The following is an 11098-nucleotide window of genomic DNA, read 5'->3' on the forward strand; positions in this document are numbered from 1 at the left end:
TCTTTGTACACATCAAAGCTCTTAATGTAGGAATATGGAAAGACACCTTTCCGAGTCAGACGAAGAAAATCTTCGCCATATACCTGCTTCAGACACTTGAATGCTTGAACACCCTCAGAAACCATTAAACTGTCAACAAGACAGGACAGTGATTGATTCAAATATTGAGTAGTGTCATGGAAAATGAAATTACCATACTCAAAGTTCCGTATTTTTTCACTACTTGTTGCAATAAGTTTGGGTGGTGTTTTCCATTTCATGTCGTGGAAACCACGAAGCAGAGAACTGATGTCATAGGCCAAATTGTGTACCAACACTGGTATCTTACCTTTATTTGCACAACCAACGTTGCATTGGTTGCACAAAGAGGCCAAAAAGTTTGGGCCATCATACCTACTATGGTCATGATGACAAGTTTTAGGGTGAGCTTGATCAAAGAGAACGCCGCAGTACTCGCACTGAATGGCTGCATTGTGTTTACTCTCTTGCTCAGCTGACAAAATTATAGGTGCTGGTTCGCTGTTATACATTGCTGCGATGTCGTGTAGAAGCATGAGATATTCTACACACTTGGAACCAGCATCAGGTCCCAAATATACATCTTTTGCAATGATCTGCGAGTCGTAAGTTCGTACTAGAACTGCACAAAATGAACTCATTACGTGGCGTTGTACGGCATTTTTGACTGCTGTATTAGGGTCCAGAATGGACTCAGTGTCAAGTCCTATCACATAAGGATAGGCGAACATATTGAAATATTGATTAAATTTTATTATATTTTTGCCCGGTGGTGGGAACTGTAAGCTGACTTCCTTCAAGTTCCTACACACACGACGATATGCCTGATTAGCGAATCATTTGTACAAAATCCACGAGTACATTTCTCGCAGAATACCCGACCGTTACGACTCATCAGAGCATTGAAATTTCTGATACCAAAAAAGTGATCATTCACTTCCAACAACTTAACACTATCACAGAATTCCGTTTTTGGTATGCGAGAGGCATGTAATGTCCCATCTTCATACTTGTAAATAAACACACCAACTTGATTACGATTTTCCCAGAGATCTATATCAGAATATGAGACTGGACCCTCAGGCCACCACCTCACACGAGCAATAGGATCTGACTCACAATTTTCCAAGTATTTTGTATATGTTTGCCAATTATTTTTACGCCTCTTCTGAGGATGCAACAAAGCCAATGTATTATATTTAAAGCACTCGTGAGGGGCGTTGGGTGGAGAGTCCACATTGGTAATTGTCTTCCATCTTTTTTTCAACTCATCGGGTATAGCTGTTTTACACCCAATGCGCTTCTTCTTTAATTTAGTGATAGTTGCCTCAAGTTCCAAAACATCCCTGGAAACAAACCCACTACCAACTCGTTGATAGTTTTCCAGGTTTTGTGAGAGTTCAGAAAAGCTCTCATTTAGTGCAATCATTATATCTGAAAGATTATGTATCTCTTGTGATGTTGTTGGTATGTATGCGATGTTAGTTGTGATATTGTCACCTACTTCTTTCACCATATGCAAAATTAGTCGCATATAAAATCGGAACGGTATACACTGATCCTGCAACATTCTCACTATATCATGCTGATACAAAAGAACATAATCGATCGGATCTTCCACACTGTCATCATGTGGAGAAGCAAACAGCACAAAACATCTATTATAACCACCAAATGCACTCTGAGTTAGAAAGAATGGTAGGTATGGAACTTCAACGCCGGGGTGGGCACCTCTAATATGTTCTGAGAGCTCTTGTACCTGATCGACATTTGGCTCTGGTGGTAATGGGTTGTTTAATTCGGCAAAATTGTCATTTTGAATGGCATCTATTGGAGTATCCGAATCAAACAGACCATCATTCAGTAACATATTAAAATCCAATTCCCACTCCGGATGATTCGCTTCCACACCACCAGCATCAATTTGCAAAGCTTGCTCCCTCTCCTCAATACGTTGTATTAATTGATCAATACCATCATACCCACAAATTCCACAGCGAGGCACTAAATAAAAAAAAGAAAATGGAAAGGCCTCAGTTATAATATCTGAAGATAAATCAAGAAAAATACTCACTCTCAGCAGGTCTAGTAGCAAACTTTGGGGAGGAGGCAGCACACCAAACAAGCTTTGGTCTCGAACTTGAGCAGGAGGCAGCACACCAAGCAAAATTTGGCCTGGAACTTGAGCAGGAGGGTAGCACACCAAACAAAATTTGGCAGGCAAAATGAAACAAGCACTGCAACCAGGGCAACAGAACTTGTTGGAGAAACACTGCACGCAATGCTCGAATTTATAGGGTGAAAATGTTGATGTGGGGGCGGGCTAGAGAAATCCACATGTAGCAAAAGTCTTTGTAGTAAACAACCAATTGCAAACTAAGGAAAAACGCAACCAATAGGGAAAGTATGCACATCCTCTCCATCGGATTCCTTTTCAACATCCCCCTCACAGTCGACGATGGAAGCGCAGAAGTGCTACGCGGTCTCCGAGGACGATTGTATGTATAGAAAGTTTTCCCGTTTTTTCCCTCTCTAAAAATGTGATTCTTTGTTAAGATTCTGATTGTCTCCTGACGGGGGATCTTCCTCTTGTGAAGACATTGAAGCCACCACCCAGAACTTTCTTTATACAATATGATGAGCATCTGCGACGCTGTCGTTGTGGTGGATTGTGGTCATCGAATCCATCTCATTGGCTAGACAATAACATCCGACCTTATCTCGGTTGCCATCCAAGCTCGGATCAACCATGAAGCCCAGTGAACGATTTGCTTTGACGGTACAATGGCTGATGTACAAGGATTTGATGAAATTAAACTCCTATCTGAACTGCAACGGACCAGAGGGTGATTTTCGTCTCATTATGCAAATTCTCCCGTTTCCGATGCGGACGAAACGAGGAAAGATTAGTCGGAGGCTCCAACGCTTCGTCGCCATCAAGTGTGACTTGTTGCGACGGTATCGTCAGGGTGACAATATCTCTCCAACCATACTTAATGCCGGACTCAAGCGACCAATAATTCGAAACTTTTACATCCAACACTCGGAATACATCGTGCGTCGCAAGAAAGATGGTTGTCGCAAGGTGTCGAGTCTGGAGGACTATCTGAAAGAGGTCTGTACATTGAAGAAATAAAATGAGACATTTTTCTTTAAATGAGGTATTCCTCTTCAATCATTTTTATTATCTTGAGGTCATTGTGTACAAGGTTATTGTCAAATAAGGAAACAATGCTCCTGAGTTGGTAATTCTTACAAAGGCGGGAAGCAAAGAAAGAAACAAAAAGTCCACAGTGTGAGCTGTAAATGCTTTGAATGCATTTCTCGCAATACTGATCAACAGGTAGATCTAGCAGCTCTTCTTCAATCGGTGGTAGACCAAAGCTGTCCACATAGATGTACTTGTCATTCCTGTCTCTCATGTACAATAGCCAGTGTTCTCCTGGACCATCGTGTGGGTGTGTATTGATAACTATAAACCCTTCTGTCGTTAAACTTGGTACCATATCAATTGCGAAGGTCCCACGATACATATTCAAAGTTTCATGGTTCAGAGAAAACAATAATTCCAGATCAAACACATTCATGCTTAGTCCACTCGAACAACAAGATCACCATCGACTGATAAAATCTTGGGTGCTTCACTAATAAGTATAACCGACACTGCGCAAGGTAATGGCTTAGCAAACTTCATTTCAATCCTGCAATTGCCCTTCCGCAATGGATTAAAGTAGGAACCAAAACTTTCGTCAGCACTCAAGTTCCAATGCATGATAAAGGAATTTTTTAAATATTTTTCATAACTCAACTCGACATGTTTTTCATTCAGTTGATACAAGAATTCGTAGTAGCTTGCTCTACCCAGGTCATTTTCCCAGTCATAGGATAGTTGCTTCCTGTGTCCATCAACTGATAGTGTTACAGAACTAACATTAAAATGTTCGAAACAAAAGGGGCTCGACTTGTAATCACCCTGATAAGCCTCGGTGCGAACTAGACATACAGTAAGTTGATCAGGAATTCTATCAGGGAATAAGTTTTCAAAGATTGCATCATGAAGGCCTGGCGAAAGCGAGCGGACTTTGCTTTCTAGTCCACGCATGATGTAACATGCCGGGGATGATCTAAGGGCTTTCTGGTGTGCAATAAAACTTGAGTTGCTAACTTTGACTTTGCGTGCTACAAGTGCCGCGCTGTGGATTTTCAATTGATGCTTATGAGTTTCATTGGTGCCAGTTAGCAATCTAAAGCTATCCGTATTATGTAGAGCAGTCACTCGAACCCCCACACCGGGTAACAAAAGCCTCCCTTGGTTTGTGAGGTCGGTGTTAACTTTCATGACAATTTCAAATAGTTTTCCCCCACTTGTCCTAGCTATGCGCAACTTTGCATCCCGAGCGACTGGATCATTTGCTGCATGCTCTCCTGTGTCATATGTATACATTGCACAATCATCTAAAGTCTTCTCCAGATGAGTATTCGTATGAAGTAGGGTATCAATCATTAATCGATAGGAGTTCAAGCAGTTGCTGCTTGCAAGACGTTGATTCAAGTGAATGGTTACATATTTAAATAAAGCGGCACCCAAGTTGTTGACTGGGAATACAATGTCCTCAGTGATACCATCTGCTCTTCGGGTAATTGGTTCACTCCCGTCCGACCTCAATATCTGCATAGTTATATTAAAATACAGAGATGATAAATCGAGATACAAGTCTGAGAGATTTGTTATGTTCCATTCGATCGTCGATTCTCCTCCGCTGATTGTAGAAACAGGATAATAAACTTGCGCCTCGCATGATTCTATTGAAACTTGGGTCGGAGGTATGTTGAATAACTCACACTCCCCCTTCAAAGCCAGCTGGGACTGTGCGTGTACGACGTTGACCTGCGACATCTTTGCAAATGAAAAGGTACAATGCTTTCCTCATAGCTTTATTTGTTAGCATCTTACCCGAGCAAAAAAGACTCTTCCAATCCCCCTTTACCTTTTGACATCGCCCTCTCAACCCAACCCTACCTGGGCCACCTGTATTTCGGAATGCAATGGCCGTTTCGAAGCATTGTCCACCACACTTTCTACAAGTGAAAGGCGACCCATTGCTCGACTTCTAACCAGCTTGGATGCTGATGCACACTTTTAACCCCCCACTGACCCGCGGTTTTCAGAATGCGATCCCGTTCACAATTGGAATCATTGTCCTCCAGTCCCCTTACCATTTGACATTGTCCGCTGGCGAGCATGGTCCGTTTTTGCTAACCACCAGCCATTCCACCCCTCTAACCCCCCCGCTGACCCACTGTTTTCAGAATGCGATCCAGTTCAATGGGAAACTTTTTTGCACCTATATGAGATGATTCGATAATATCGCAATAAATCACGAAATTATGAAACAATGGTTTAAGATTGAGTGGTGTGGTTCCGGTGGTGGTGTTTGCAATAGACTGAATTGGTGCGAAACCCAACATATTACTCAAATATTCAGAAAGATCTATAGTTACTCCATCAAGTGGAGTGAAAGTAAACAGCTGTGTATCTTCATTGTACGTTAGTATAGCATTGCTGCCTATCACACCTCTGATAGCTTGTAGAAGCGAACGTGGTGTCTCGTAATAATTTGGTGGAATTTGGACTTCTTCCCTTGCAAGTATTACTTTTTCTAGAACAACACTAAAACTGAATGTAAATGGATCTCCAATGTATTGTGTTGTATTTTCTAACAGTTTACTGGAGTTTAATTTGAGGAGTCTCTTGAGTTGTTCAGGGATAACAAAGAGACGTGGGACCAATAATGTATAGGTATTGTTTTGAAATAGTATCTTTCCACCGATTTCATATCTTTTAAAGAAGCGATTTAGTGTGACAGTGATAGGGCGACCTGGTATGAATATGATTGGAGCATATTGTGTAATGATAGTCACCTCTTCCTTTAAAAGCATCTTTGAGATAGCTTCCTCTCCCATGTACATGTTCTGACGTGGAACTTTAGCACCTGCAACTTTCAAACCCTGTATAGTGGACACACCCATGGCTTGTTGCAGTTCTTCATCCAAAAACTTAATAGAACGAATTATTTGAGGTAGTTGGAATGTGTACCTTCCATCAACATAACCAAATGCGATATTGAATTCTTTTAAAAAATCTTGCAGCGCGTGTTCCAAAGTCGATATCACAACAACTTCCTTACGCAGCTCAATAATGCTTCTGGAAGTAATATGTATAGTAGCATCGTTAGTCCGTGGAACGTTGTAGAATACATTAGAGATGGAAAGTTCATGCAGGCCGACTTCATATTCTTCATTCACTTGTAGTGGTGCACTCAGAGTGATTGTAAAGTCATTGAGACTGTTGTTCGGGTGCATATCCATGCAATCATTGGATAGGAGATACATGTAAAAATCAGAACTTCGCGACATCTTGGGCTGGAACCCAGGAATTAAATGAGTCATCGTAACCTAGCCATTTCACTTTATAATGTGTGACACCGTTTATTTTCTTTCGACTTACTATGCGTTCAATCGGGTATGGGTCGTCTTGCGATTTCACTACACGTTGCAATTCATTGGCATAGTAAGTTGCATCGTCTTCGACCCCATCTGGTCCAGCTATGTAAAACACTGGTGGATCCGAGTTCTTGTATCATGTGATCGTGTAGACAACTAAGGACCAGTGCCCAATGTACCCCTTGTCAAAAATTGATCTACTTGTGAGTACGTGCACCTGATCACCAATATTCAATGTAATCTTGTTTGGTTTGTTGTCATTTTTACTGTGAAGTCTATTGAATAGTTCAATCTCGTTATTTTTATCGACGTCGTTCGGGGCCATCTTGATAGTCGAGTGATATGATGAATTGTAGTCAGCGATGATCTTTGGGAGAACAGCAATGTACTTGTGATGGCCTTTACTGGCGAAATAACGATAAAGTCTAGCTTTAATAGTCCTGATCGCCCTCTCAATTAAAGCACATTTGTATATTGATCTAGAGCTATACATATCTATTGAGTGACGTTTACACCATGCTTTCACATGTTTGTTATAGAACTCTCTCCCTCTATCTACCTGCAGGAGATTTGGATAGACTTTATGGCCTCCTATACAACTTGATCAATCCTTTCTTCACATCTTCACCACGCTTGGTCTTAATGGGTGTAGCCATGAGTCGTCTTGATAAGCAGTCTATCACAATGAGTATGAAGGAAAATCCTTTATTTTGTTTCTTGTACTGCAGGAATGAAATCAGGTCTGCTTGATGAAGATCGTCGATGTGCAGTGAGATGGTCTTTCTTCTCTTAAATCTACGTCTTCCTTCTTTGTAAAGTGTGTAGACATCATCTCGCTGTAGTTCTTCGATTGCCTGTTTCTTAGAGATGTTTCGACCTCTGCAGTATCGGGCAACCCCCCCCCAAACCAGCGTTTGGATCCCTATAATTCATTCTTCTTCTGTGATATATTCATCTGATGATGATGATGAAAGCAACTTTGTTCTTTGGGGCGATTTATACGTTTCCCAGAGTATACGTTTCCTTGCTTTCCTCTTCTGACGTATTTTGTGTGGCTGCAAGAACTTTGCCACTTTTCGGTACCAGGCAGGCTTCCCTTTCTTGTGTCCGGACAGATGCAACACCAATTCTTTTATATTAGAACCAGCGATTGTTTGGTTGTTATGAATGATTTCTCCCTTATCATTCCAAGTCAAGCTCCTAGGTAGCACTGAGACTACACGTCTTACTTTTTTAATGTTGACATTAGAAGGAAGCGAATTGTAATCAAATGAGCGTCCCATTGGAAGTGACTCATCATTTTTTTCTTCCTGTACTGTGGATGCTGGCTCTGTTTCATTAGATGGTTTCTGATGATTTTTTATAATGTAGTACATAGCAGTTAACATTCGTTTTACTTTAATATCATCGCTTTCGTTAGATTCCAGAATTGATTCGATAGGAGTCAATACCTCAACCTTTGTAGCCATTTTTTAGACACCTACCGTCTTTGCTAGAGCACGACCTGCGACACCACCGAGCACACTGGTTAATCCCGTGAGTAATAAGGGGATTAGTGGCACTAATCCACCCCTCTGACGATAGAGGAAGGATCTTAGTCTTTTTGGTGATTTGTGCAGCGTTTTATATGCAATGTATCGAATGGTGTGTTTATACTTTTCCAGCTCTTTGAACAATCTGGGCGGTAGCTTAATATTACCATTCAATATATTCTTACAGACTTTAGAAAGAGCTTCTATGCTATGAGGTGGCGCCTCCTTTAAAATCTCATCGCGCTCTTTGGGAGTACATGTTGCAAGGACTTTTAGAAAAGTTAAATGATGACGCAGAGTTTTCATTTTGGCAAGAAAACAAACTGTCGAACGTTTCCAGTAATGCCTGTTCGCAGACGAAATTGAGACTGCGTCAGAGGGTGTAGGTCAATCACTAGATAACCAAATGGTTTCTCTGTTGCCTGCTCAAATGCACTGATAAAGTATGGTAATTGAGCTTTGTCGAAGATCTGGCGTCCTAAAAGTTCCAGCTGCGTGCGTGACCTTAAATTATTAAATAATATTATATATGTGCTATTGTGAGATAATGTTCTATAGTTGACGTCGTTGTGAAATAAGTACTGACAAAGAAAAACAATGGATGCGTTCTTATGATGTGATGCTCTCGTATAGAGATGAACCATTTCTTGCATCACATTCTTCTCAGTCATGAGATCGTCGACTATAATCAAAGTAGGCACGCTCTCATCCCATGTCTTTGGTAGCTCTTTCTGGAATGTAACATCATTTGCGAATTCATTTTGCCAGGTCGCATCATATTTGCTAACGTAAAAGATTTGCTCTGGGACTACAGTGAATACTGTAAGATTTCTTAAAATGTTACGAACGAGATAGGTTTTACCCGACATTGAAGGACCGCAAATAATAACCCTTGCAGGGTGGATAAAAGCAAATCGACCTGCGTCAGACATCACGATGCAAGAGTAAATGAGACAATGAATAAGTGATGGTGTGAGAAATGGATTTATTGTACATCTCACCAATCGATTTGATCGTCTTGACTTTTCGCGGAACGACGCTTCATTTCTATAAGATGCTCGTGTGCGAGGAACCACCTCACAGCTTCTGCTTTTGCTTCATATATTTCTTGTTTAAGTCGCCATTTTTTCTCGTCCGCCGTCTCCCGCTCATCATCATATTCCTTTCCAAAACATCGAGTGAAAAGCTTCCATGCAGCTCCCATTTTGTGTAGAAAGTTGATAGGTGAGTTGATCGTTGGTAAATGACGATTAAAACTCCCCGCTCGGGGATGTATTAAAAGATGTGGAAAGGGTATAAGATGTATTTTACATGTTCACGCATGTTCAAACGCGAGAAGGAAACCCCTCTCTACGCGCGGCCGCGAAACGCGCGGGGGCGGTCTTGGCTCGCGCTCCCCCTTGGGCGGAAAGTATCCTGCTCGAAATATCCTCCGATATCAGACCTTAGCGATGGTCTACCAGCTCCGGTGGCGCAGCGGTAACGCGTGCGCTTGGAGACTGGGAGGTCCGCGGTTCGAATCCGCGGGCCGGCTGTGCCGTCTGGGGTTTTTCCTGGGTTTCCCTCAGATGTGTAATAGGCGTATGCCGGCACAGTTCCCCTGAAGTCGGCCCATGGACGCAGCTATCCTCCCCCCGAGCGGATTCCGCTCGGTCTTCCACTTCACCCTTTCCTCTCCTCCTCTCCATCACCTTTCCCTTCCCGAGAAACATGCCGCCTAATCAGGCAGGCAGACCTCTCGGGTTCCTCCCAACGACACTCCTCCTCCTCCTCCTCCAGCGATGGTCGAATCTATCCTTGGACGATTTAATCCTGCACCGAGTACTACTCAAACATTTAGACGACGGGTGCCGACGATAACTATGAAGCTGTACCAGTCACATTCATGGTGGTGTATAGCCATACTTGCTGGCTATAGTTCGCCTCACGCGGCGGAGGTCCAGGTCCACAACTAGCGCAGGTCCAGGAAAGCAGGAGTGCATGTCCGTATTTGTGATGAAGCATTGTCCAGGCAGGAAGGATCGAATAATGCATTTGTACTCTTTCCTTGAGCCCTGCGCTTTTTGCTGCTGCCGCCCAACGTGAAATATCGGTTCGGCACCAAGCTCTCCAGAGCAGTTCGCCGCTGGATGTCCGATCACTTTTCTTCGCGCATTTGTTGGTGTCCTCCTTATTTTTGTTATTTTATTTTTAATTTTGCAGGTTCGTTAACTGTATAGTATGCACATTTTATTGTGTCAAGCCAAAGATATGTAGTACTATTTTGTTGTGTACTTCAGCTCTTTTTACCCCTATCTTTGTATTAGGGAGCAGCAATCGCTGAATAGCCATTTGTCGTCGATGAAATTATGTGCAACATTCTACAATTTCACAAAGGTTATCCTCGCTTCGGGAAGTGAATCTCCATGTCGGCCACTTCGGCCTCTTCAAGCGGACGCGTGCGTTTCCTTTCTTACATCTGGTAAGTGGTTCTGCTCGCAGGCAAGTCGACGGTACGGGCATGACGACGAGGAAGCGGATATGGTGGTGTGCGTAGAATATAGGAAAGTCTCGGAGATGATGTCCAAGGGAAACTTACGAGCGAACTGTCCACGCGCTCCTTCCGGCATACGTCAAGGGAGCTCGAAGAATTTGAAAAAAAGGAGAAAAACGGCACCAAGAACAGGGTTCGGTAGAACCCTGTTGGGGTGTCGAACCGCAACCGAACCGAACCGAAAACCACAACTGAACCGCTATTTTTTTTTCCGAAACAAAACCGGAGCCACTATTTCTTTATTATTATTTTTTTGCCATTTTGGAACTGAACCTGAGCCGGAACTAATGAAACTTACTGTTCCAAACCGGTTCTGCCAAACGGTTCAGCGTTAATTATTTATTTTTTCATAACGCACTTGGACAAAGATATGAAAGGTGTGATGGACACCTTAGTTGAAGGCTAAAACTGCCTCATATGCTGCAAATGTTATTCAAAATTCCATCTATATGCTAATGTGGTACACGATGCTCACAATCCTTTTGGCCATGCGCTCTGTGTCTTTGCGTTT

General features: G+C 42.4%; 2 long non-coding RNA genes across 2 annotated transcripts in view; both read left to right on the forward strand.

The window, feature by feature from the left end:
* LOC135400249 (uncharacterized) overlaps nucleotides 1–11098 on the forward strand; it is a 199934-nt gene that overhangs the window by 52922 nt on the left and 135914 nt on the right. The window lies entirely within an intron of this gene.
* On the forward strand, nucleotides 2212–2853 carry LOC135400219 (uncharacterized). The gene is made up of 2 exons (XR_010424561.1): nucleotides 2212–2516; nucleotides 2575–2853. It is a non-coding gene; the product is annotated as an uncharacterized LOC135400219 (long non-coding RNA).

Source organism: Ornithodoros turicata, chromosome 1 (assembly GCF_037126465.1).
Source record: "Ornithodoros turicata isolate Travis chromosome 1, ASM3712646v1, whole genome shotgun sequence".
NCBI classification, from domain to species: domain Eukaryota; kingdom Metazoa; phylum Arthropoda; class Arachnida; order Ixodida; family Argasidae; genus Ornithodoros; species Ornithodoros turicata.